At 46.7% G+C, this 23,573-nt stretch overlaps 1 long non-coding RNA gene across 1 annotated transcript in view; it reads right to left on the bottom strand.

Moving 5' to 3' along the window:
* LOC146862350 (uncharacterized) overlaps nucleotides 1-23,573 on the bottom strand; it is a 196,599-nt gene that overhangs the window by 74,799 nt on the left and 98,227 nt on the right. The gene's annotated exons all lie outside the window — the stretch shown is intronic.

The raw sequence follows: 23,573 nt of genomic DNA, 5'->3' as shown, positions 1-23,573 counted from the left end.
GTAGTACTAAGTATATAGTTAGTATGGACGTACGCTTGCGCCTAGACATGGCTAGGTGACTAAAAAGCAGGGGTGGAGACACTGATGTTTTAAACATAATTTTTGTTTTACTCCTTGTGGCATGGTTGAACACTGACCAAGGGCTCAGACTGCCTACCCTCACATAGGGGAGATGGCCAAACTACCAAGCCTATGAAGGTCCTAGAAAAGCATAAAGGACATTCTTTTCCTATAAGAGTTACATGAGCCAAGGTTTAAATCAGCAAGTAAAACAATGCAATGATTCTACAATATTAAAGTTTGAGAGGTTTGCTTGTGTTTATATTTGGGAACTGACTGGCACACAGGAATGGAAATCCACAGGAGTGGAGTATAATATTGGCATAATATGTGCCACCTACAAACATGTTCAAGTGCATAGACCTTAAGCCCAAGTAAGAATGTTAAGAATTTGCTGCTCCCAAAATAGGAGCTACAGCTGTGAGCAAATAAAAATAAGAAACAGAAGAGGTATGAACTAGAGTTAGTAAATAGATCCACTAACAGTGATGCTAAAATGCATTGGTGAAACAAAATCAAATAAATATTAGGGAACTAAGGACACAATGGACTATATGAGCCCCAAAAAATAAGGGTCATACGTGAATGTTTTGCCAGAGTGGCTTTAAATTCTAACAATACTTTTTAACTTGAGGACACAGTATGGTGATTTTTCTGTATTGGAGGCTACCCAAAGCCCCTCTTAAATAAGCTCCAATGTCCATTTATAGACTATTTGCTTGGATATTGTCCCAAAATACTCACTTTACAAAACTGGCTTCAGGTGCAAGAAGTAGTACCTCTGTATAAAATCTATGTTCTCTTTTTCAAGTGTGTGACTATAAGAACAAATTGCCTAACCTAGTGGTAAGATACTAACGTATTGATATACAGTTAATCACTTCACAACACATACCACAATTTGCACTCAGCATGCATAGGATAGTACATCATCACTGTATGCCGTGTCTACGTCTGTTTGCACTGTATTTCATTACATTTTACTAGGCAATGATTAGAGTTGCTTGATATTTTCCATCCCACAAAATATAGCAGATGAGGAACTTCATCTATTTCTGGCATTAAGCGCCCTTATTAGTAGGATACCGGGGATGCAAATTGTGAATACACAAGTCATGTTGGCTTTGTACAAAGGCAATTCCTATTCCAAGCCAGAGACATGCATAGGCCCTGAAGAAAGCTGTAGACTCACCGGGCTCTTTGTAGACAGCTGTAACATGTAGACTACTGTAGATGGCTGGGTAGTGTAGTGTGCACCCCAGCCCGGGAGCATGAAAATGAATATGCCAAAACACGGAGCTCTGTAACAAACATCTTTATTCTTCAACATATACGACTACACTCTGCCCGCATCACATCATAACCTTTTATAACCACACCTTAAGACCTCCCAACAGATACGCAATTCCCCTTAGAGTCCACACATAACCGCAAGGGTCCCAGGCCACCTAGTGTCGACGACACTACATCTCCCCATTTGTTAAATAATAACAACAACATGAACATTATATTTCTTCAGTGAGTCTTTGAGGCACTGGAACTGGTCTGCCAGATCGAGTGGGATGAGCTAGTTGAGTTGCACCTTGATGAGGTCCAGGTGTGTGGTCTGAACATTTAGGCGAAGTCATCTCGCTCATGGTCTCAGGAGCTTACGAGCGTTGAGGTCCATGTTTGAAATGGGAGGAGCTCCTGGTGATGGACTTCTCAGACGCTGCGCGGTCCCATATGTCCTTTGCACGTTACGACTCTCAAAGGGTCAATATCATCAACATCAAACAGCGTGTCTGTTTTCCGCTTTAGATTTTGTTTGACTAGCACCCAGTCCCATCTCTCGAAGACTGTTTCCTTGGCGCATCGGCATCGATTTGCATATGTTTCATCGTGCACTTCTGAGAAGCGTCCATGACACAAACCTTATTGGCACTCATTGAGCGCTCTTATGTCCATTGCGGTAGTTTGGTTCTGATGGCTCACCCAAATAGGAAGGTGGCAGGACTCTGAGACGTTGTGGAATGAGGGGTTGATTGATAGGCTTGACAGGGCTTGATTCAGATCTATTCCTTCAATCAATGCTCACTGAATCACATTCCTTAGGGTGCCCATAAAGCATTCAACTATACCATTGAGTTGGGGCCAGAGAGTTGTGCTCTTTTGATGCTAGACATTGAGAAACTCCTTGAATTCTTTGCTACTGAAAGGCGAGCCATTGTCAGATTCGAGAATAGCAAGGATGCCCTGCGGCGCAAAAATGTCAACAAGCCGCTCAATGACTATCATTGGTTGTCGATGATTAGTCTTCCACCATAGGAACACATAAGCATTCATTAATGACTGCCATGAAATGATGTCTGTTTCCTAGAGGCCCAAAGAAATCAACTGCAACCCTCTCCCAGGCATGCGGAGGAAGGTCAGATATATTCAGCGGTTGCTGCGTCACCTTGAGGGATAAGCAGTTACAAAGATGGCACTATTTCAGCTCTTTTTCAAATCGTTCATTTAGGTGAGGGAACCACACTTGGTCTCTTGGAGCTCTCTTGTGCCTATAGTGCCACAATGTCCTTCATGGGCTAGCTCAATGACTTGCTGCCTCAAGGTCTCAGACAGAACGATTCTCGAGCCTCTCAGAGTGACATAACTCATCCTGTGTATTTTGATTTTTTTTAAATTCAATCTCAGCAGCAAAAGGTCGACTGCTTTTCTTCCCAGATCATGTCATGATGAGGTCTTTGAGGGTGAGAATGTCCTTATCTGCATTGGTAGCAATAATGAGCAGTTCAATGGATAGAGCTGTTGGTGTGCTGGTCTTCACTATTAAATGTATATACTTTTCAGCCGCGTTTAATGTTGAGGTGCCAGACTCCACAACGCTGGCATACGGGGAACCGCCTTCGAATGGCTCCGCTCCCTCCTCACTGGCAGAACCCAAAGAATCAGACTGCCAGCCTTCCTTTCCAAACCCACAGAGATCAACTGCGGAGTGCCTCAGGGATCGTCACTCAGCCCTATGCTCTTCAACGTCTACATGGCCCCCCACGCCGCCATCATCAGACAACATGGACTCAGCATAGTATCCTACGCCGACGACACCCAGCTCATCCTTTCCCTCACCAAGGACCCCCTCACCACCAGACTCAACTTCCAGGAAGGAATAAAGGATGTCGCATCCTGGATGAGCAGTAGCTGTCTGAAGCTTAACTCAGAGAAGACAGAGGTCCTCATCCTCGGACCCTCCCCCTCTGCATCGGACAACACCTGGTGGCCCTCTGCCCTCAGCAGCACCCCACCCCCATGGACCACACCCGAAACCTCGGCATCGTACTCGACTCCACCCTCTCCATGACCCATCAGGTCAACGCCATCGCTTCCCCCTGCTTCAACACCCTCTGCATCCTTTGCAAGACCTTCAAATGGATCCCCCCCTGAATCAAGAAAAACCATCACCCACGCACTCATAACCAGCAGACTGGACTACCGAAATGCCCTCTACGCCGGAATCAACAAATCTCTGCTCCAAAATTCCAGACCATACAGAACACCGCAACCAGACTCGTCCTCGGCATCCCTCGACAAGAACACATCACCCGACACCTGCGAGACCTCCACTGGCTCCCCATCGAGAAGAGAGTAACCTTCAAGATACTCACCTACGCCTTCAAATGCCTCCACAATCCGAACCCCAATACCTCAACAACAGGATCTCCTTCCACGTACCAAAGAGAAACCTCTGATCCGCCGGGCTCGCCCTTGCCGAAACTCCGCTCATCCGCAGAGACAGAATGGGTAGAAGGGCCTTCTCCTACATCGTGGCCAAGACCTGGAACCAGCTCCCGATCGACATCAGACGCACCCCTCTCTGAACATCTTCAGGAAAATACTCAAGACCCCTGTGCCCCACAGCCGGTCGCTCCTCGCCCTCTCTGCTCTGCTGGTGCTGCCTGCCTGCCGCTTCCTGCTGCCTGCTGCCGCTTCCCGCATTTTCGCCGCCGCCGCCGCCCAGTGAGTTCTTTTCCCGCCGCTGCCCCTGCTGACCCCGCCCCCCCTTCCTGCCCATTGGTCACCCCGCTCCCGCCTCCCAGCTGCTCCTTCCCCCCGGCTCCTTACTTAAGGGGTCCACGGTGGGCTGGTCAGTGTGACCCCTGTGCCCCACAGCCGGTCGCTCCTCGCCCTCTCTGCTCTGCTGGTGCTGCCTGCCTGCCGCTTCCTGCTGCCTGCTGCCGCTTCCCGCATTTTCGCCGCCGCCCAGTGAGTCCTCCCTGCTCTGCTGGTGCTGCCTGCCTGCCTGCCGCTTCCTGCTGCCTGCTGCCGCTTCCCGCATTTTCACCGCCGCCCAGTGAGTTCTTTTCCCGCCGCTGCCCCTGCTGCCCGCCCCCCCTTCCTGCCCATTGGTCACCCCGCTCCCGCCTCCCAGCTGCTCCTCCCCCCGGCTCCTTACTTAAGGGGTCCACAGTGGGCTGGTCAGTGTGACCCCTGTGCCCCACAGCCGGTCGCTCCTCGCCCTCTCTGCTCTGCTGGTGCTGCCTGCCTGCCGCTTCCTGCTGCCGCTTCCCGCATTTACGCCGCCGCCGCCCAGTGAGTCCTCCCTGCTCTGCTGGTGCTGCCTGCCTGCCGCTTCCTGCTGCCTGCTGCCGCTTCCCGCATTTTCCCTGCCGCCGCCGCCCAGTGAGTTCTTTTCCCGCCGCTGCCCCTGCTGCCCGCCCCCCCTTCCTGCCCATTGGTCACCCCGCTCCCGCCTCCCAGCTGCTCCTCCCCCCGGCTCCTTAATTAAGGGGTCCACAGTGGGCTGGTCAGTGTGACCCCTGTGCCCCACAGCCGGTCGCTCCTCGCCCTCTCTGCTCTGCTGGTGCTGCCTGCCTGCCGCTTCCTGCTGCCGCTTCCTGCATTTTCGCCGGCGCCCAGTGAGTGCTCCCTGCTCTGCTGGTGCTGCCTGCCTGCCGCTTCCTGCTGCCTGCTGCCGCTTCCCGCATTTTCACCGCCGCCGCCGCCCAGTGAGTTCCTTTCCCGCCGCTGCCCCTGCTGACCCGCCCCCCCCTTCCTGCCCATTGGTCACCCTGCTCCCGCCTCCCAGCTGCTCCTCCCCCCCGGCTCCTTACTTATGACGCCCCCTGAGCGACCGCGCAGCGGACGCGCGCAGCAGGCGCGCCCTATGTGCGCCGAAGGTGCGCCAAAGGTAAGCTCGTCTGCGCCCGTCCGCGCCTGGACCGCGCCCAGTGCCAGACCCCCTGGCCCCCGCGCCCGCCAGCCCCCCCGCAGGACCTACGGTGACGCCACACTCAACACACTCAACACCGGCCGAATCCCCGGATGCTACCAAGCATCCCCACGACGCACCCGGGGACCCTTCGTCTGCCGATCCTGCAACTTCTCCCGCCTCCGTACCTGCACCGCGCCCACCAAGACGGACAGCAGCAACCACCTCAAGTGCATCGTGCTCAACACCCGCTCCGTCCACAGACACGCCGTGGATCTCTGGAACCTCCTCGACACCGCATCTCCAGACGTCGCCTTCCTCACGGAAACCTGGATGAACGCCTCCTCAGCCCCCGACATCGCCATCGCCATCCCGGACGGCTACAAGATCATCAGGAAGGTCCGCGTCAACCAGACCGGAGGAGGTATCGCCATCATACACAAAAGCACCATTCGCATCTCGACTGACTCCATCGACGCATTCAACGCCGCCGAGCACCTGCACTTCCAGATTCACACTGACCCCAAGACTACCCTCAGAGGCACCCTCGTCTACAGACCCCCGGGACCGCGCACACAATTCTGCGAAGACATCACAGACTTCATCAGCCCACACGCCCTCCCCTCCACAGACTACATCCTCCTCGGGAACCTCAACTTCCACCTGGAGAACAACAAGGACCGCAACACCACCGCCCTGCTGGAAAACCTCGCCAACCTCGGACTCCAGCTTGTTAGAAAAGGAGAGGATTTGGGGCAAAGCACAACCGCACCTATCCCTAGTGAGATTATTTAAATAGATGGTGCTAATGACCGGAGATCCAAAGCCTCTAAATCTCCTGAAGCTACGCGCTTCAAACAACCAAAGCAAAATTTAATGGTCCAGCACCCAAAAAGCAACAGATATTAGACATTTGTTTATGACATAAATAAATGTCGACAGTTCGTCTTTCAAGAAATGGATTTTCAGCAGAGACGATTCTTTTCTTTTTTTGATCCTTTATTCAGAAATTTTCTTTCAACATGTTAAAACAGACCATAGCCAACGCGTTTCATCCTCACGGACTTCTTCAGGGCATAAAAAAGTAGCTTTGTTTTTCTGTGGTCTATGCTCTTTCCTTACGATTGTAGGTAGTCTATTTGTTGTGTACGTTTTTGCAATATCTGACAGAGTGCTCTGGCGATTGGAAAACCAGTTCCTTATATTTTTCCAGTTTGTTGGATTAGTCAGTATCCGCCATTCCTCAGTCAGAGAGTATCTTTCCGTTTTTTGTCTGCCAGCAACTGGTCAACACCCCCAACCACTACGCCGGCCACACGCTTGATCCCGTCTTCTCATCCAGCAAGCACATCACCTTCAGCCACTCCACCGGACTTCACTGGACTGACCACAGCTGCGTCCACTTCAGCTTCAGAAAGAACACAACCCACCACCACCCGAAGCAGGCTCCCCACAGAAACTGGAGCAAGATCACCGCCGACCAGCTCACCACTTCCCTCCGCCAAATCCCACCTGTCATGACAACGGACCCCAACGCAGCAGCCCGCAACCTCACGCAGTGGCTGACCACCTGTGCCGACGACCTCGCCCCACTGAAGAACCCACTCTCCAGGCCCAGAAGCAAGAAGGCCCCCTGGTTCAACGATGAACTCAAGGATTCCAAGAAGGCCTGCCGCACACTCGAGAAGGCCTGGCTCCTCGACAAGACCGCCAACAACATGACCACCCTCAAGCACGCCACCCGCAGACATCACCAGCTCATCCGTTCCACCTAGAAGAAATCTCTGAAGGAACGACTGGACAACAACGCCCAGGACAGCAAGGAACTCTTCAACATCGTCAAGGAGTTCTCCAACCCCAGCACCGGCAACAACGACATCACTCCTTCGCAGAACCTCTGCGACTCCCTCGCCTCGTACTTCCACCGCAAGATTGCCGACATCCACAACAGTTTCGGCGCACCACCCCCGCACCCATCGATTGAAACAACGCACCTCGCCGCCGCCCTCCAGACATGGACCGAAGTGACCACCGAAGACACGGTCCGCATGATGAACACCATCCACTCCGGATCTCTGACCGACCCATGCCCACACCATGTCTTCAACAAGGCAGACTCCACCATCGCACCTCACCTCCGAGACATCATCAACACCTCCTTCGACACAGCCACCTTCCCAGAGAGCTGGAAGCATGCCAAGCTCAGCGCCCTGCTGAAGAAACCTACAGCGGACCCGACCGACCTCAAGAACTTCCGCCCCATCTCGCTCCTTCCTTTCCCGGCCAAAGTCATCGAGAAGGTCGTCAGCAAGCAACTGGCAGCCTTCCTCGAGACGAACGGATCCCTCGACCCATCGCAGTCCGGATTCAGAGCCAACCACAGCACCGAGACCACCCTCATCGCAGCCACTGACGACATCCGAGCCCTGCTCGACAACGGAGAAACAGCGGCACTCATCCTCCTAGACCTCTCCGCAGCATTTGACACTGTCTGCCACCGCACCCTAGTCCAACGCCTCAATGACACCGGAATCCAAGGGAAGGCTCTGGAATGGATCACCTCATACCTCGCCGGCAGAACACAGAGAGTACGCCTCCCCCCCTTCTGTTCTGAGGCCACCGAAGTCATCTGCGGCATTCCGTAGGGATCGTCACTCAGCCCCACCCTCTTCAACGTCTACATGAAACCCCTCGCTGCCATCGCACGCCAACACAACCTCAACATCATCTCCTACGCCGATGACACCCAGCTTATCCTCTCCCTCACCAGAGACCCCGACACCGCCAGAGCCAGCCTACACGAAGGGATGAAAGACGTCGCCGATTGGATGAACATCAGCCGCCTGAAACTGAACACAGACAAGACAGAAGTCCTCATCCTTGGACCATCACCCTCCGCATGGGACGACTCCTTGTGGCCCCCAGCCCTAGACACCGCACCCAAGCCAACAGACCACGCACGCAACCTGGGCTTCATCCTGGACTCCTCCCTATCGATGACCAGACAAGTTAACGCCGTCTCCTCATCATGCTTCCACACCCTCCGCATGCTCTGCAAAATCTTCCGGTGGATCCCGACCGAAACCAGGAAGACGGTCACCCAGGCCCTCGTCACCAGCCGACTAGACTACGGAAACACCCTCTACGCCGGAACCACAGCCAAGCTTCAGAAAAGACTCCAACGTATCCAGAACGCCTCCGCCCGACTCATCCTGGACGTCCCCTGACGCAGCCACATCTCGAGCCACCTGAGACCTGCACTGGCTCCCCGTCAACAAGAGGATCACGTTCAGACTCCTCACCCACGCACACAAATCCCTCCACGACTTGGGCCCCAAGTACCTCAACGACCGCCTGACCTTCTACACGCCCACCCGCCAGCTACGATCCGCGCACCTCGCCCTCACCGCCGTACCTCGCATCCAGAGAGCCACCACCGGAGGAAGATCCTTCTACTACCTGGCGGCCAAGACATGGAACTCCCTGCCCATCCACCTGCGGCTGACCCAGGACCACCTCGCCTTCAGGAAACAGCTCAAGACCTGGCTGTTCGAGCAGTAGCAGACCCCCTCCCCCAAGCGCCTTGAGACCCTTCCGGGTGAGTAGCGCGCGGTATAAATTCCATGATTGATTGATTGATTGAAGACCTGGCTCTTCGACTAAACAGAGTTGATTACCCCCCCCCCCCAGCGCCTTGAGACCCTTACAGGTGAGTAGCACGCTTCACAATGATTGATTGATTGATTAATGTAGCAGCACTAATGAAAAGTAATCTGCAGGGTTTTGAAATTTTCCTGGCTTGTGCACAATCACATAGCACAGTACTCTTGCAGTCGCAACCCCCACCTTTCAATGCGAGCAGGCATCTTAGCTTTTGGGTTTCCAGAGATAGTGATCAATGCTAGATGGTCTGTAATAATAGTGAAATGTTTGCCATATAGACACACATGAAAATGTTCGCAGGCACACACTACAGCCAAACTCTTCTTTTCCAGCTGAGAATAGGCACGTTCTGTTTCAGAGAGGCTTCTACTGGTATAAGCTACAAAGTGACTGAGCATTTGGATGGCCATTGTGTTGAGCAGAAATCGCCCCCAGCCCCACCGGACTTGTAACGACTATGTACATTTTCAGACAGAGAACAGAGGTTGTAATTGATACATATCAGTTCCAAGTCGGAAGCAGTGGCAAAGCTAAGTAGGCATGCACTAGATAAAGTTTCTTGAAAGACATGAATCAGCACTTGCACTGACGTCGTCTAATGTCGCATGGTTGCTGTAAATGACCCTTGACTTTGTAGTGGCTTGGAATCAGCCCACGTAAATACCTTCGTGTTTGATGGAGTAAGGCATGGCAGAGGAGATAGGCTGTTGAACTTTTCTACTGGCATGAAGTTAATCGATGCACCACTGTCTAAAATGAAGGTTACAGAGCAACTGTTTACCTTTAATGTAATTTCAGGACAGCTTCCAAATGTGTTTGGTCACTTCGTTTGGTGATTTTTCTTTGACTTTTGATCTTTTTTGCAAGTAGCCAATCCTACATGTGCACGTCATTTCTACGTCAATATCATTAATGCACATTTGTCTTCTTCGCTAGTGCTTGATAATGACGTTTAAGAGTCTTTATGTGGCAAACTGAACAATGATTGACTGTGCTTGGTTTCCACTTGTCGTAACTGATGTTGCCTTTTTGCCTTGTGGGCATGGTGAGAATGCTTCTGGAAACTTCTTCTCGCTGACACATTTGGTTTCTCTTTCGACTTGTAGACCGTTAGGAAGTGGTTTTCTATTCCACATGCGTTGCATCTGTCCTATGGCTGGACATTTTCCTTCATGAAGAAATGCAGATCCACATAGGAAGCATACCTTCTTTTTCATTGGAGACGTTGACTTGTTTGCATCTGCTTTGTGCTTATGTTTGCTTTTCATGATCAATGCTGATCCATCACGTGCTGTTCCTGCTTCCATATCAGCTTATTCTTCTTCTCTCGCAGCCATTAGCATTTTCTCTAAACTGAGCATCTCTCTCAACATGCGTCTCCTGAAGGAATCTGAAAGACAACCATCAATGATCATAAGGCGTATGGCTTCTTTATCATTAAGGTGACAGAATGTACATTGTTTGATAAGTTCATCAAGTCTCTCAACACTCATCCATTGTTTTACCAGCCTGTTTCATGCCTGGTTGAAGATATACCTTTTGTAGTAGACATTTGGTACCGGATTGAATATTGCTTCCTGCGCTTCTTTTATCTTTCGGTACGACATTGCATCAGTTTATGAGACTTTCTTTATCACTTCTTTCACTCCATTAACTAACAGCTTTATTATTGTCTTCTTCTTCAAGTGCATCTATGAAGTTTTTGAATGTTTCAATCCATGCAGCTCATCTACCACTGATATTCTGTGGTGTCAAACGGAGGTGGTGGCTTCAGAGCAGGTGCTGTTCAGACAGCTTCTTCATGCAAAGCAGGACTGGCAACCTCTCCACACAACTCCCCGTTGTTTATAGCACTTTAATCGCTTGAGCTGGTAAGTACATTTCTGCTTTCGTTCCTGGTTGTTTCTGCCTTTAGCATTTGCTTTGTATGAATGATGGCTCTGTGTTATGCCGTGGCGCGGTAGCTCTTCTTTCGGCCTTACCAGCAAATTCTGGTGGGCTTTTTGAATGTGCTCCTCTGCAGAGCATACGACAACTGTGTTTGGGATGAAGCGGATCCTCGACTCCACATACGCCAATCGCAGGTTGCTGTACGTTTTCTCAGGGAAAGCAGTCTCGATTCTTCAGGGCACGTATCTCCTACTCATTGCCAGATGTAGCATCCTCCCCAGCCCGGGAGCATGAAAATGAATGCACCACACACGGAGCTCTGTAACAAACGTCTTTATTCTTCAGCATACGACTATGCTCTGCCCGCATTACATCATAACCTTTTATAACCATACCTTAACACCTCCCAACAGATTACATAATTCTCCTTAGAATCCACCCAGAATCGGGAAGGTCCTTGTACACAAAGCCTTGCCTACACTACAGGTAGTACGAGCCCTCATTAATCCCCAATAACAACCTTTGTTGTTATCCTACCCTTTTAATCCAGTCAAATTAACCATTAATAAATTATTGGGGTGAAGTTACAGAAGACTGTTAATTTGTATTTCCTCTGGCACTGGGAGAACACTCCTATAAAATAAAACTCTTCCTCCCACTAAAGGTCGCTGTAGCCCACTTGAACTCATATGAATTTAATTGTGAGAATGCCCAATAATAAATCACACCACATTATGGGGTTGCGGGCCTTGCAATTCTCACTTGTATATCTGTCCCAAATTGGTGTTTTCAGATATACTTAGCCATTTTATTTTATTAGTGAGTGAACAGCATTGGTTAGGGAGTACAGAAGACTAGGTCTGTAGGACCTCTCTTCTCTCTTGTGAGAAGGACAAAAATCAAACAAGCCACAAGACAAACTTATACTATTTCCAATGGCAAACAAACCAATTAGCACAAGCAAAGGTAGAAGATTGATTCCTTCCCCAATAATCTTTTCAAGATCCAGGCATGGGCCAAAATGACGTGGGGTGAGCAATTACAAGCTGGTGTAGACCACTACACATGAATATAAAAATGCTGATGTGGGATTCCTCACAGTAGCCTTTCACTCCTGCAGCATCTGAACACTGCATGATTCCAATGCTACCACCACAGTGAAACAGAGGAATAGCTTACAAACATGGGGTAATTCACAAATGGAATAAAATTCGCCCCCATGCCAGCACCCACTCTTTCACAAAAGATCATTCCATGAAAGAGCACCATGGAGAGATGACCATTAAGGACAGAGACTAGCCTGGTCAAGAAACATGCTTATTCACTGCAACACAGCATCTAACTAACACCCAAAACATCAGTAAAGACAAGCAGGTAAGAGACAATAGCTTCTCAATATTCAATAATAATAGATAACCACCAATGGGTGCTAATACAGCCTCACAAGCCTACAGGCCTAAACCCCTCGCTTCCAAGCCTTTTTCTAGCTGTGGTGCTACAATTAAATATATTATAGCCAGTCCACTGTAGGACCATTTCATCATCAAATATGTGGTAACTTAGCAAATACTTATTTTCCTATTTACCACGTTTCCCTTACACTAATCACGAAGTAAAACTGGGGAAAAGGATGCATTCACAGCCACAACTAAGAATTACATAAAAGTATACTGCAATTAATTTCGAGTCTAGCTGGTACACCAAGCTCATGTTTATAAGTCAGGCTGAGTAGAATCCTCAGTTGGGAACCAGCCCTTCTCGATTACAACTGGACAACTGGACAGCTTTTCCACTACCTGGATTTTCTGGGTGTGGGAAAAATGAGCCCAATTTTACTGGCCAGGAAATCTGGATGGTAAAAATCACATGAGGATCGGAAAGGGCTGCGGCACATGCACAGTCTGGTCCCGGCTGGCATCCTCCTATGGCACTGAAGAGCCAGGGATTGATCTCCAATGCCTGATACCAGTCTCCATTGATACAGTTCCCACCTAATTTGCCCAGACCCCTACTCTGCATAGACCTCCCACTACCAGTTCCCACTTTCCCTGAGCAAGTAGTAAATGGGAGAGGAACTGCTCCTGGATTGGGGGGGGTTCACATGAGGAAAAGGGTACAGCAATTCCTGGTTTGCATGCTATTCCCCATTATATGAAGGCAATAACTCTCAATGTGTGGATTTAGGTGGAGATCCTTGTGTAAACCTTAACGCTGTGCACCCAGTATCCCTTCACCTAAATTAGCCTTATTTTTTTTTTAATCGGGTCCAGGTTGCGTTGCCTCTGATATTATCCTTAATTTCAGAAAAAAAGAAAATAATGGAATAATTAAAAAGAAGATGAGTGATGAATGTTAGTAAAGGTACTAAAACAATTTGGTTCACATAACATCTTTCACTTTATATATTCATTGAACAAGTTAAATTCTGGTTCATCAAATACAAAACCTAAATAACAATGCAGTTCACCAATAATGGTATGTAAATGTAAATGTAAATGTGCAGATATTTATATAGCGCAAATCACCAACCGGTCTCTAAGCGCTTGCTTAGGGAACCCGTCCTGGTATTCCCCTGTGAGATAACCCAGCAGGGCATCCACAAGGTGAAAGCCAGGCATCCCACCGCGAGGGGCCATTGTGGAGATTAAGCAAGCTATTGCCCAGAGTCACAGAGTGTGAACCCATGAATCGAGTATGCACTGGAGCGAGAATTATCGAGTCCATGGACAATTTATGGACTCAAGACCCAGCCAAGCCAGGAATTGAACCCTGGTCCCGGGCTGACCTCTGCTTCCAGGTCTGCCTACTCTAACCAGTGAGCCACACTTCTCCACAAGTAACGCATACTGTAACTTACACCCCACTGTGTTTTGCTCGACAGACAGCCTTTATTGCAGCACCTTCTGCAAAGGTGCGTGTTGAGAATGCAGGAGAAGCAAGCTGTAGGGTGCATTATGTGTTGCATACCCTAATCAGAGAATTTCATTGTTTTCTTAACAATAATTAGCTTCAGTCAATTTAATTATTATCATTTTTTTAAAGTTCTTTTTATTAACAATGCTCATGAGACCATACAGTACAAAACAGTGTATACATACCACATTGGGAGAGATCACAAATGTTATCAGGAAAATAATCATCAGGGAACCACAGGGACAATCAGCCATCCCCAATACTATGACCCCTCCATGAGTGCACCCGTTTCTCTGTATTTCCGCCAGGGCGCCCACACTTTCTTCCATTTTTTAGTACACCCCCCAATTTTGTATACAGTTTCTTCGGCCCTTTGGCACCAATTTAAGTATTTAATATACTACATTCACCGGTCAAGTAACTATTCCGGGTTTCGCATGGCCTTCACTGGTGTATAGCAGGGAATGTCCACCGGGGCAGCCCTATGGCGAGGCCATGCAGCCCCACCCTTGCACATCCTACGAGGGATAGCACCAAACCATAGCCTTTATGGCATTACATTTTTTTATGAATTGTTTTTTTTTTCCAAATACAAAATTACAAGCATGTGCTAGCAATCCAACAAATGTAGCTTTCCAAGAACAATTTAACAATTTTCCTTGCAATTGTTCTACACTAGTGTTCATATAGCTGGTACTTAAAATTGGTCATTGGATTTCTCCTCCTCTCACTGAACATTTATTGCAGTCTAGGAATTCACAAAGTTTTCGGAACTTGTGAATTCCAATATAGCTGACAAAATAATTCAGACCATCGCCTTCTTTGAAAAATTCAAATGTGATTGATAGAATTCATAACCCTGGTCATATCTGCATATTTAGGACAGGAGGTATCCAAAATTAACCATCTGAAGCCTGCCCAACACCTTTTTTCAAATGTTATTATCTCAAAAACTACTGAACTGATGTACAACAAACCATAAAAAGCAAGCTTTATTGTGTAAAGTTCTACTTTCATGCCAAGATTGATTTAAATCTGCATGAGCCCGTGGGGTGCTCCCTCAAACACAGTCTAATCCAGGAGTCTCAAACCTTTTCTGTAACAAGAGCTACTTATATTCAATGAAAATCTTCCTCAGCTACGAATACTAGTGATATAAAAGCAAACAACCATTCCACGATTGTCAGCAGTGATCACATCGGTGCATTAGAAAGGGTTTGAAGCAGTCATGTAAAAAAAGGCTTTGACAATTTGAATTCAAATATTGAATGAGCACTACATGCAAACCATAGCTGCAATCCCCTTGGCACCAAGGTATAAATATGAGTATTACATCTCTACAACTTATATAGTGGCTTTAACAACTTTAGAAAATGGGACTATTTTTCTCCAAACATCAGTTTATGAGTTCTGAAAATACACACATTTTTTGTCTTGAATTCATGCTTTTTAATTGGTGTATACATATAAACAACAAAGCAAAAGCTTCCATAGTAGTAGTCTGGGCTTCACGCAGGAGAGCTACTCACAGGTAAATGGAGAGCTACTGGTAGCTCATGAGCTACTTGCTGGAGACTCCTGGTCTAATCTCTTTATATTCATGGCTAATCCATAGTAATCTTCAATTTGTCTGCGTTAACCATGGCATGAATTGTTATTACTGGATGTGGCACCCCGAACAAATCAGAACAGTTTAAAGTGTTAACCAAGCATATTCCACACTTACTGCATGCGTATGATGATGGATTGGAAAACACAGATTTATTATGTGGAGGCAGTGCTTGCTCATGATCTGGCACTAGCAGTGAATGTGCATTTTAATTGCCTCCCACACACTGGGCGCCTGGTACAGTTTTGTTCGTGTGGCTTAGGACTTCTATCCCTTTGTCAAACGCTGTTTGCGTTCTGAATAATGAAGTCTATTGTTAAGCCATAAAGCTGACAGAAAACAAAGAAATATACTTCCAGGCCCATCAGGACACATCCTGCTATCACTTTCATGCTGGATCCTTTTACTTCCCATAACTGTCACTTCATGAATCCTAGCCCTGGCCCTTTTTTGACTGTAGACACTAGCAAAATAAATTGCTGATCTATTAAATATAAACCAGGCAGTTTTGGACATTATAAGGTCCATGCTGTTGAACTCCCCTGAATTTGAATGTTCGCTGAATTTAAGGTTTTATTGCCAACGATATTTGATTGATGGATTGTGTGATCCGTGTTGGACTCTATAATGCAAATCCAGCTGGTGAGCAATAGCGTGTGTAGGGGGGGGGGGCGGGATTTGGGGTATAATTCGAGACTGTACAGCAGTTGGATGAGTGAAATGCCACATTCATAGGAAATTGCAATTTTGCCTTAATGGCACTCTGAACCCTTCCATACTCAGACCGCTCACAGAGGGATGCTGCTCAGGCTTACTCTTCTATTTTGGGTCTGCCCAGCACAATATTCATGTGGTCAGTGGCAGATGTTTCAGCACACCACCAACTACAATTCTTATTATACGACGACTGTAGGAGCTCGAACATGAAAAAAGGAATCAAGAAAGAGTAATAGTCATTGCATCATAAATAGAAGTTAGAGTGTTCTATATGGAAAGCCGAGAGTTTGCGTATCCAGAAGCCCAAGTTTGTAGGAAGCACTTCTGGGTTACACTTAGCATTTCCGGGACAGGCACAGCACAGCACTACAAATCATTACACAGTTTACACTAGGGCTGCTGAGATTCTTCGCTATTGCTGAAGTTCACACTCAGATTTGCATCCCTCACCTTTTTTTAGTTTTGTCTTCCTCTCAGATGCCCAGTTTCAGAAAACTCTCGGATCACCCCCTGTTGGTTTGGGTGTCGCTTCTGCCTTGTTCTGTAGATCTTCTATTTTGCCATCAAGCGACAGTACACTCCCGGTCCTATTACAACATCAACAAGATTCAGGGGCCATTTTGCAGCTGCAGAGGAATCCGACAATTTGATTTTTAAAAGCAACAAGACTATCTTATTTATTGTAGTATCGTGCATTTATATTGTAAGGTATTTTACCACCCCTGCTCAGCCAGTGCCTGTGCTCTGACTCATTAGAATGCTGGAGTCTGATGATGCCTCGGAATGTTGGGACTCAGAGTGGTGAAGTGACAGTTGGTCATGGGCTGAGCAGCTGACAGGCAGCTCCTGGTGGGGCTCTGATTTACATCTTAACTATTTGATGTTCTGAACTTTTCTACTTGTTAACTACCTGAATAAAACATCCTGAATTACAACCTCCTGTGTGGACCTTCATCACTACATTAATGTTTCACAGGGATCACCACTATCTTGATTTCTCTTCAACATCTAATCTCTGGCTCAGGTTATCTCCATTTTCCACATTAAATTCTAATTACAAATGTATACATCAGATATTCAACTTCACATCCAAGTGGGTAACAACTAAAATAAGTAAAACTACATCGAAAAAGCAAAACGACGTCACAACAAGTCAGAAATACATTTATTTCCAAATGCAGGAGAGCTTCCATTATCTTAATGGTCTGAGGACGGTATATTCAGAACAAAAGATATCCCAGCTGGGGCAATTCTCAACTGGCCCAAGGAACTACCTCACTTAACCGGAGTATAAACAGTAAAACATACCTTGGTGTGGCTTGGTACTGATCTTTTATCTGTACATAAATTTAAACAGTCGTAGCTTCAAAGGACATCCAAGAGCATGCCCATCCACAGCACAGACCATCGTTTCAATCTCACCTACAAATGGTCATACTCAGAGCATAGACAGGACCGTCTTGCCACCTTGCACACAGCACAGTTCTTAAGGTATATGGTTGGAAAAACATTATACACCAACAACATACACATTGATAAAATTAAACTTAGCACACCGCTCATAATATGCAGACTCGGATTGTGATGTATTTACATAAACATCACACAATGGACAGCTGACACATGCAATCGTACATAAAAAAAAGGAAAAAAAAAACTAAAAACCAGTGAAGTCTTTCAACACTCTCACCCATACACATAAAAGTTCATAAAGATCTTCCAAGATCGAACTTACTTTAATACTAAATCGTCCAGGCCATTTTGTAACATAACATTGAACAAACTCTGCTAACCGCACACAATCGAACACCAATATCGTACATTGTCAAATGATGGTTTATTGAGTTCAATGGCTAACCCTCCCAAATGTGCACAAAGGGCGCTTAGATAGATAGTGGACTGAAATGACGCAACAATGATGGCTTACGCTACTCAAATGCAAAATAGTATGACATATAACGTGTTCTCAAGGAACTCAAGGGGTATTAGATAAAGTACATTGAACCAATCACATACCTTGCCCGGGAGGGAGCCTGTATATCTCACAAAATTGCCCTACCCCTCCCAGTTTCCCATCCCTATAGTTGACCCCAAGTTCCTAACCCTTTAGCAGTTTTACCACGCTGGGCCCCTCAGCGTCCATGCCATAGTGCCCATTGATCCCTGCCATCTCTTTGCACCAACCCATCCACAGGGGACTATTATTTTACCTCACCCTTTAACGCATTGAAGCATCGTTGTTTAAAAAGATCAATAAATCAAGTTGTATTTTATAGCGTGGCTAATCCCCCTAGTGGGTATTTAAACGCTGTGCTGCAGGTATCAGTCACTTCTATTCTGTGTACTTGTGTTCAGGGAATTCTATGATTGATGGCTGGGATGTCATGTGACCTGTAATGCTTTCTATTTTTTGAAAAAAAAACCTACCCCCCTGCTATGCTGGATTCATACACCCCCCTACCGTTTTAGTTGGATTAGTCTTTTAGTGGCCAGCACTACTTCACTGAGCCACATTGGGCAATGTCTGAGAGGCAAGCAGACAACCTAAATTTAAAGGAAGGTTAAGATGCTGCTTCATGGAGGTGCTTCTGGCTGCCTAAGAGTCGTAGGAACAGCACATTTGGCCGGGGGCTTGGCTGATGGTGGTACCTTTGATATCCACCCAATCAACGGGTTCACATGAGGCCCCCTGGACCACCGGAATATGTAGCTGATACTGGTGAATGCCTTAACTAGATTGCATAGACCCATCGGATCAGAGTGTGCATCAGTTCCAGGTGAGTGGAGTGATTGTGCATAAGCCACAGAAAGGTGACCCATCTTAAGAATGATCACTCCTGCGAGGAAGTGTAGAGGTGTCTGCCTGTGGAAATATTTTACAACTTTGTGAGGGGAGAATGGGACCTCACAGCTGGCAAGCAGTGAAAAGGGCGGTGTTGGCACCCTTGTATCATCTTCCTAAAAAGATGGACAATTTTGAAACTAGATTTAGGGCTCTGGAGAGCAGACTAGATTGCATGTTTACAATAGTTCCTGGACTGGAGATCACAGTCCAGTCCAGTTCCTGGAGTGCCAAACAGTGGTGTCTGAATCAGTTGCTGTCCAACAGTGAAAAATGTAAGAGAAATGCACTAACCTTACAAAACCGTGTGAGGACTATAGTGCCCTTTCGGGGGGACTGACTTCAGAGACTTGAAAATGGCAACAGCGCCCCATCCTGGAGAGTGATTGGCTGGCTAGTGAGACAAACAGGTGTGAACCTTACAGACTATTGGATCGTTTCAGAGTGGGGCAGTATAATGCGGAACTAACCTTGAACCAATACTGCTGCTAAGAGGCCAGGCTGCAGTTTTAGTGATGCTGCCTTTTGACACCTCATCACAAGATCATTGTGAAGTGAGCAACCAAGATGAAAGAGGTCACATACCAAGGTCAAATTATCCTTTTCTTCCCCAATATCAGCCCCGCTACATCCGCAAAACAGAGACTGGAGGAAAGACTTGTGAAGGAAATACTTTGTCAAGAATGGTGTGCAGGCTAGCCTGCAATATCCTGCCATACTGAAAGCTGAGGAAGGTAAAGTGACTCTAAATTTATGCAGAAAAAGTCTGAAAACAATTCTCCTGTGCGAAGCACAGGTAAAACCTGAGATACAGGAAGATGGGTTATGTATCAGGCTTTTACACAGTAGAACAATGGATGTATCTTTAAGCCACATTCCTCTTTTGTAATATTTTAAATATTTTCGAGGGTCTGATTAAGACCCACTGTTAAGGTCTACCATTCAGAATTCCTGGAGGTACACCGTGAATGCAATGTGCTAACCACAGTTATAAACCTAGAGCACAGTAAAGAATGGAGTAAAAGCCACAATTCTAAGAACGCAGAAATGGAAATCAGACTTGGGAGACCAGCGCTACAGGTATAATGTATTATATATATGGCTCCCAGGTTTATGGTATTTATTTTTTTGCCATTTCTGTCTGTATTTATCCATATTTATTTTTTTGCTAATTTTATTTGTATTTATCCATATTTATTTTGGGTTTTGTGTAAAAATTAAGCTGAAATTAGTATATGTCCACATTTATTTAACCGATAAATATGCACTCATGCTTGAATGCCTGCCTGGTTTCAGAGCTGTGAACACCCGCAGAAGATAAAGCATGCACTTATATGAACATATGCAAATTTCAGTATCAAACTTGTGAATATCTACTGCTGTTAAAGCCTCTTTACTAAAATTCCTTTCTTTTTAACCTCCTTATCTATCAATCAATACCTCTATTGGCCTGGCAATCATACCAGACAGTATTTAGAATTACTCAAAAAGCAAAAAAATTCCGTTTTATCCACATTTAAAAACAAGCATTGAAAATGAGACCTATTGCATTTGTAATGCTTTTTTTTTTGCGAGTTGTTCTGACTGCATGCATGGTAACTGCCACACCCAGTCGTATTTCTCAGAGAGTTGGCGAAACAGCTGCCGTCATTCCTTCACATTAGAACGAAAGTGGCTTGCTGGTGACTATAGTGCACCGAGTATGGTAGTAAGAAGGGGAAAATAATCTGTCAAATTATGTGCCCTGTTGTGAAAGATTTTTACCCCAGAGATTTTTTTTTTACAAGAATGCCATTACAGTGCAGCGCCAAGCACTGATGGAACGCATATAGGTACAGCACCAAGCACTCATGGTAATACACACCTTCGTGTTAATTGCAAAGTAATGCAAAGTTTTATATTTACCAGTTTTCAGTCAATCCTTATCTTGGATATTTTGCAATAATGAAACGCAGTTCCATGGCCTGCATCCGTGTTACTCCAGATAAAACGTATAGAACGCAGGCTTTGAAAACAGTTTATCATTCCATATGTACTCTCGAGAGAAGACGCAATCTCTCAAACTTTTATCTCTTCAATACAGAACTAATGCTGTACTCTGATTGTACCAAGCTTCAATGTGCTCATGCATGTAAACGCCGTCATACACAAAAGGTGTGCTGGCTATATGTGTAGTGTGAGTGTTTAACCTGCGGTATTGCACTGCAAGCATGGGGAATAAATAAGGGCTAATATCTAGGCAGTAGAAGAAACCTACAAAGAGAACTTAATTTCCTATCAACCATCTGCACAGAAAGGGACATCACTGGATTTCTGATCATCCATCGTACAGGAGGTGACATAACTGGTTTCTGTTTCCCGCCCACGGCACCCTGCACTCCTCCTTTTTCCCACGAACTACTTAAAGGCAGCTGCAAAAACTGATGATGAAAGGATGCGTGCAGCAGGCACAGCTGAGCCTATCTGCACCTGCACCATGTCCAGCACCAGGGACCCTGGTTCTGTACCAAGCCCCGCTACCATGCTGCACTCCTCTGTGGTTCCAGGCCTGGCTGCCGCTCACCGCACTGCTGCCACACTGCACCACACAACGTTGAACGAAAGTTCACGTGTGTCTCCTGTAAGTTCTTATGATCAACCACTCCTGCGCCAACAGCATCCAGCAGCCCACTTGCCAATAGCTCAAACTCGCGAAATGCGAGACCTATCACCATTCTAGTTGTTGCTCCGGTCGCGCTAGAGCCTCCCCACGTGACCACGCTCATTTGGCCTCATTAGGAGCCGATGACGCGACCGCGAAGGACGCTATTTTGAGAAGTAACGTTGGTGGGAAGTGTTAAGGGAAACTGCATACATAACTGTTTTATTTTATGGGAAACTGCTTTTAAAAACTTGAAAACTGCCTAAATATTGCTGCACTCACGTCTAGAATCGGAGCTGTGTTCAATGCTCCTAGGGCTGGTTACTTCCGTGTAGGTCACCATTCTAGTTGTTGCTACGATCGCGCTAGAGCCTCCCCAAGTGACCATGCTCACTCGGCCTTATTAGGAGCCGATGACGCGTCTGCGAAGGACGCTATTTTGAGAAGTAACGTTGGTGGGAAGTGTTAAGGGAAACTGCATACATAACTGTTTTATTTTATGGGAAACTGCTTTTAAAAACTTGAAAACTGCCTAAATATTGCTGCACTCACGTCTAGAATCGGATCTGTGTTCAATGCTCCTAGGGCTGGTTACTTCCATGTAGGTCCCCATTCTAGTTGTTGCTACGATCCCGCTAGAGCCTCCCCACGTGACCACGCTCACTCGGCCTCATTAGGAGCCGATGACGTGACCGCGCAGCGGACGCGGGCAGCGGGCGTGCCGCTGGCACGCCGAAGGCGCACCTAAGGCAAGTCCGTCTACGCCCGCCCGCGCCCGGTCGGGACCAGGGGCCAGGACCCCTGCTGGTCTTAATAACGTAAGGCTTGTCTACTCACGTGACCAACTCATATGTTTTAAAGATGAACTTAATAGTAAGTGTAAACATTCTATCTGCTGTGAACATCACCCTTTACAATGCTCTAGCTGTGACTTTAGACTCAGCTCTCCTCTATCTAGGTCTGAACTCTTAGGGGAGGAAAAGGAACTTTAAATGCTCCTACTTAATTGTCGCTCCCTCCCCAAACACGCTGTGGAGATTCATATTTTATTGGAAGATGAAAAACCTGATATTTTATTTCTCACGGAAACTTGGTTAGACAAAGATATGGACTATGCCATCACACAAACTCTCCCACCTCACTATATGATACAGAGGCAAGACCGAGATGTCGGTCGGATAGGGGGCATTGCCATTATCTATATAGGAGGAATTTAAATGCCGTATCTCGAATAACCCCATCCCTAACTGTGAAAGTATCTTGTTTTCGATTCAGGTATCTCCTGTTACCACTTTCTCTGGCATCTTACTTTACCGCCCCCCAGGTCCTACTGGTCCATTCTGTCAGGTTTTGACAGAAAGTGTAGCTAATTTGGCTAGCTTCCTACCTAATTTTACAGTATTGGGAGATTTTAACATACACTTCGATAAAGCCCAGTTCCCCCAAATAGTAGATCTTGTTGAGGGGCTAGTGGCCTTTCAGTTTAATCAAAAAGTCCCAGGGCCAACACACAATAAAAGTCATCCACTGGACCCTATTTTTTCTAACATTCAATCTTTGACTGCCTCTCAACCTATTCCCTTACCCTGGTCTATCCATTTCCTGCTCCCATTTACATGGGTTAGGCAGGAATTAAGTCCCCTAGTCAAGAAAACATATAAGCTCATCCGGACCTGGTCTACTCTTCCATGGAATGTGTGGGAGAATGAATTGGGAATCACAAGACCCACACCCCAGCCTAGTCCCATAATTGCTAATGATTCCTTCAATAGCTGGCTAGAGTCCTCGTTAGATATTGTTCTCTCAAAAAAAGAGACACAGATAAAAACTGGTACCAAGAAAAACCCTTGGTACTCTTCAGGACTCCGGAAGCTTAAGCAAGAGTGCAAAGTACTGGAAAGGAAATGGAGAAAAGACTTCTCATCTAGCAATAAAGTTAAATATAGGTAAGCTATTAAACATTATAAATTAGAGATAAAATCTGCACAAAGTTGTTATTATCAGGAGAAAATAGCATCAGCTGTGAATTTTCCGCGTGAAATTTTCTCGA

This window comes from Triturus cristatus, chromosome 2_2 (assembly GCF_964204655.1).
Source record: "Triturus cristatus chromosome 2_2, aTriCri1.1, whole genome shotgun sequence".
In the NCBI taxonomy this organism is placed as follows: domain Eukaryota; kingdom Metazoa; phylum Chordata; class Amphibia; order Caudata; family Salamandridae; genus Triturus; species Triturus cristatus.
The sequence above is the reverse complement of the archived record's forward strand: the minus strand, read 5'-3'. Positions and strand labels throughout refer to the sequence as shown.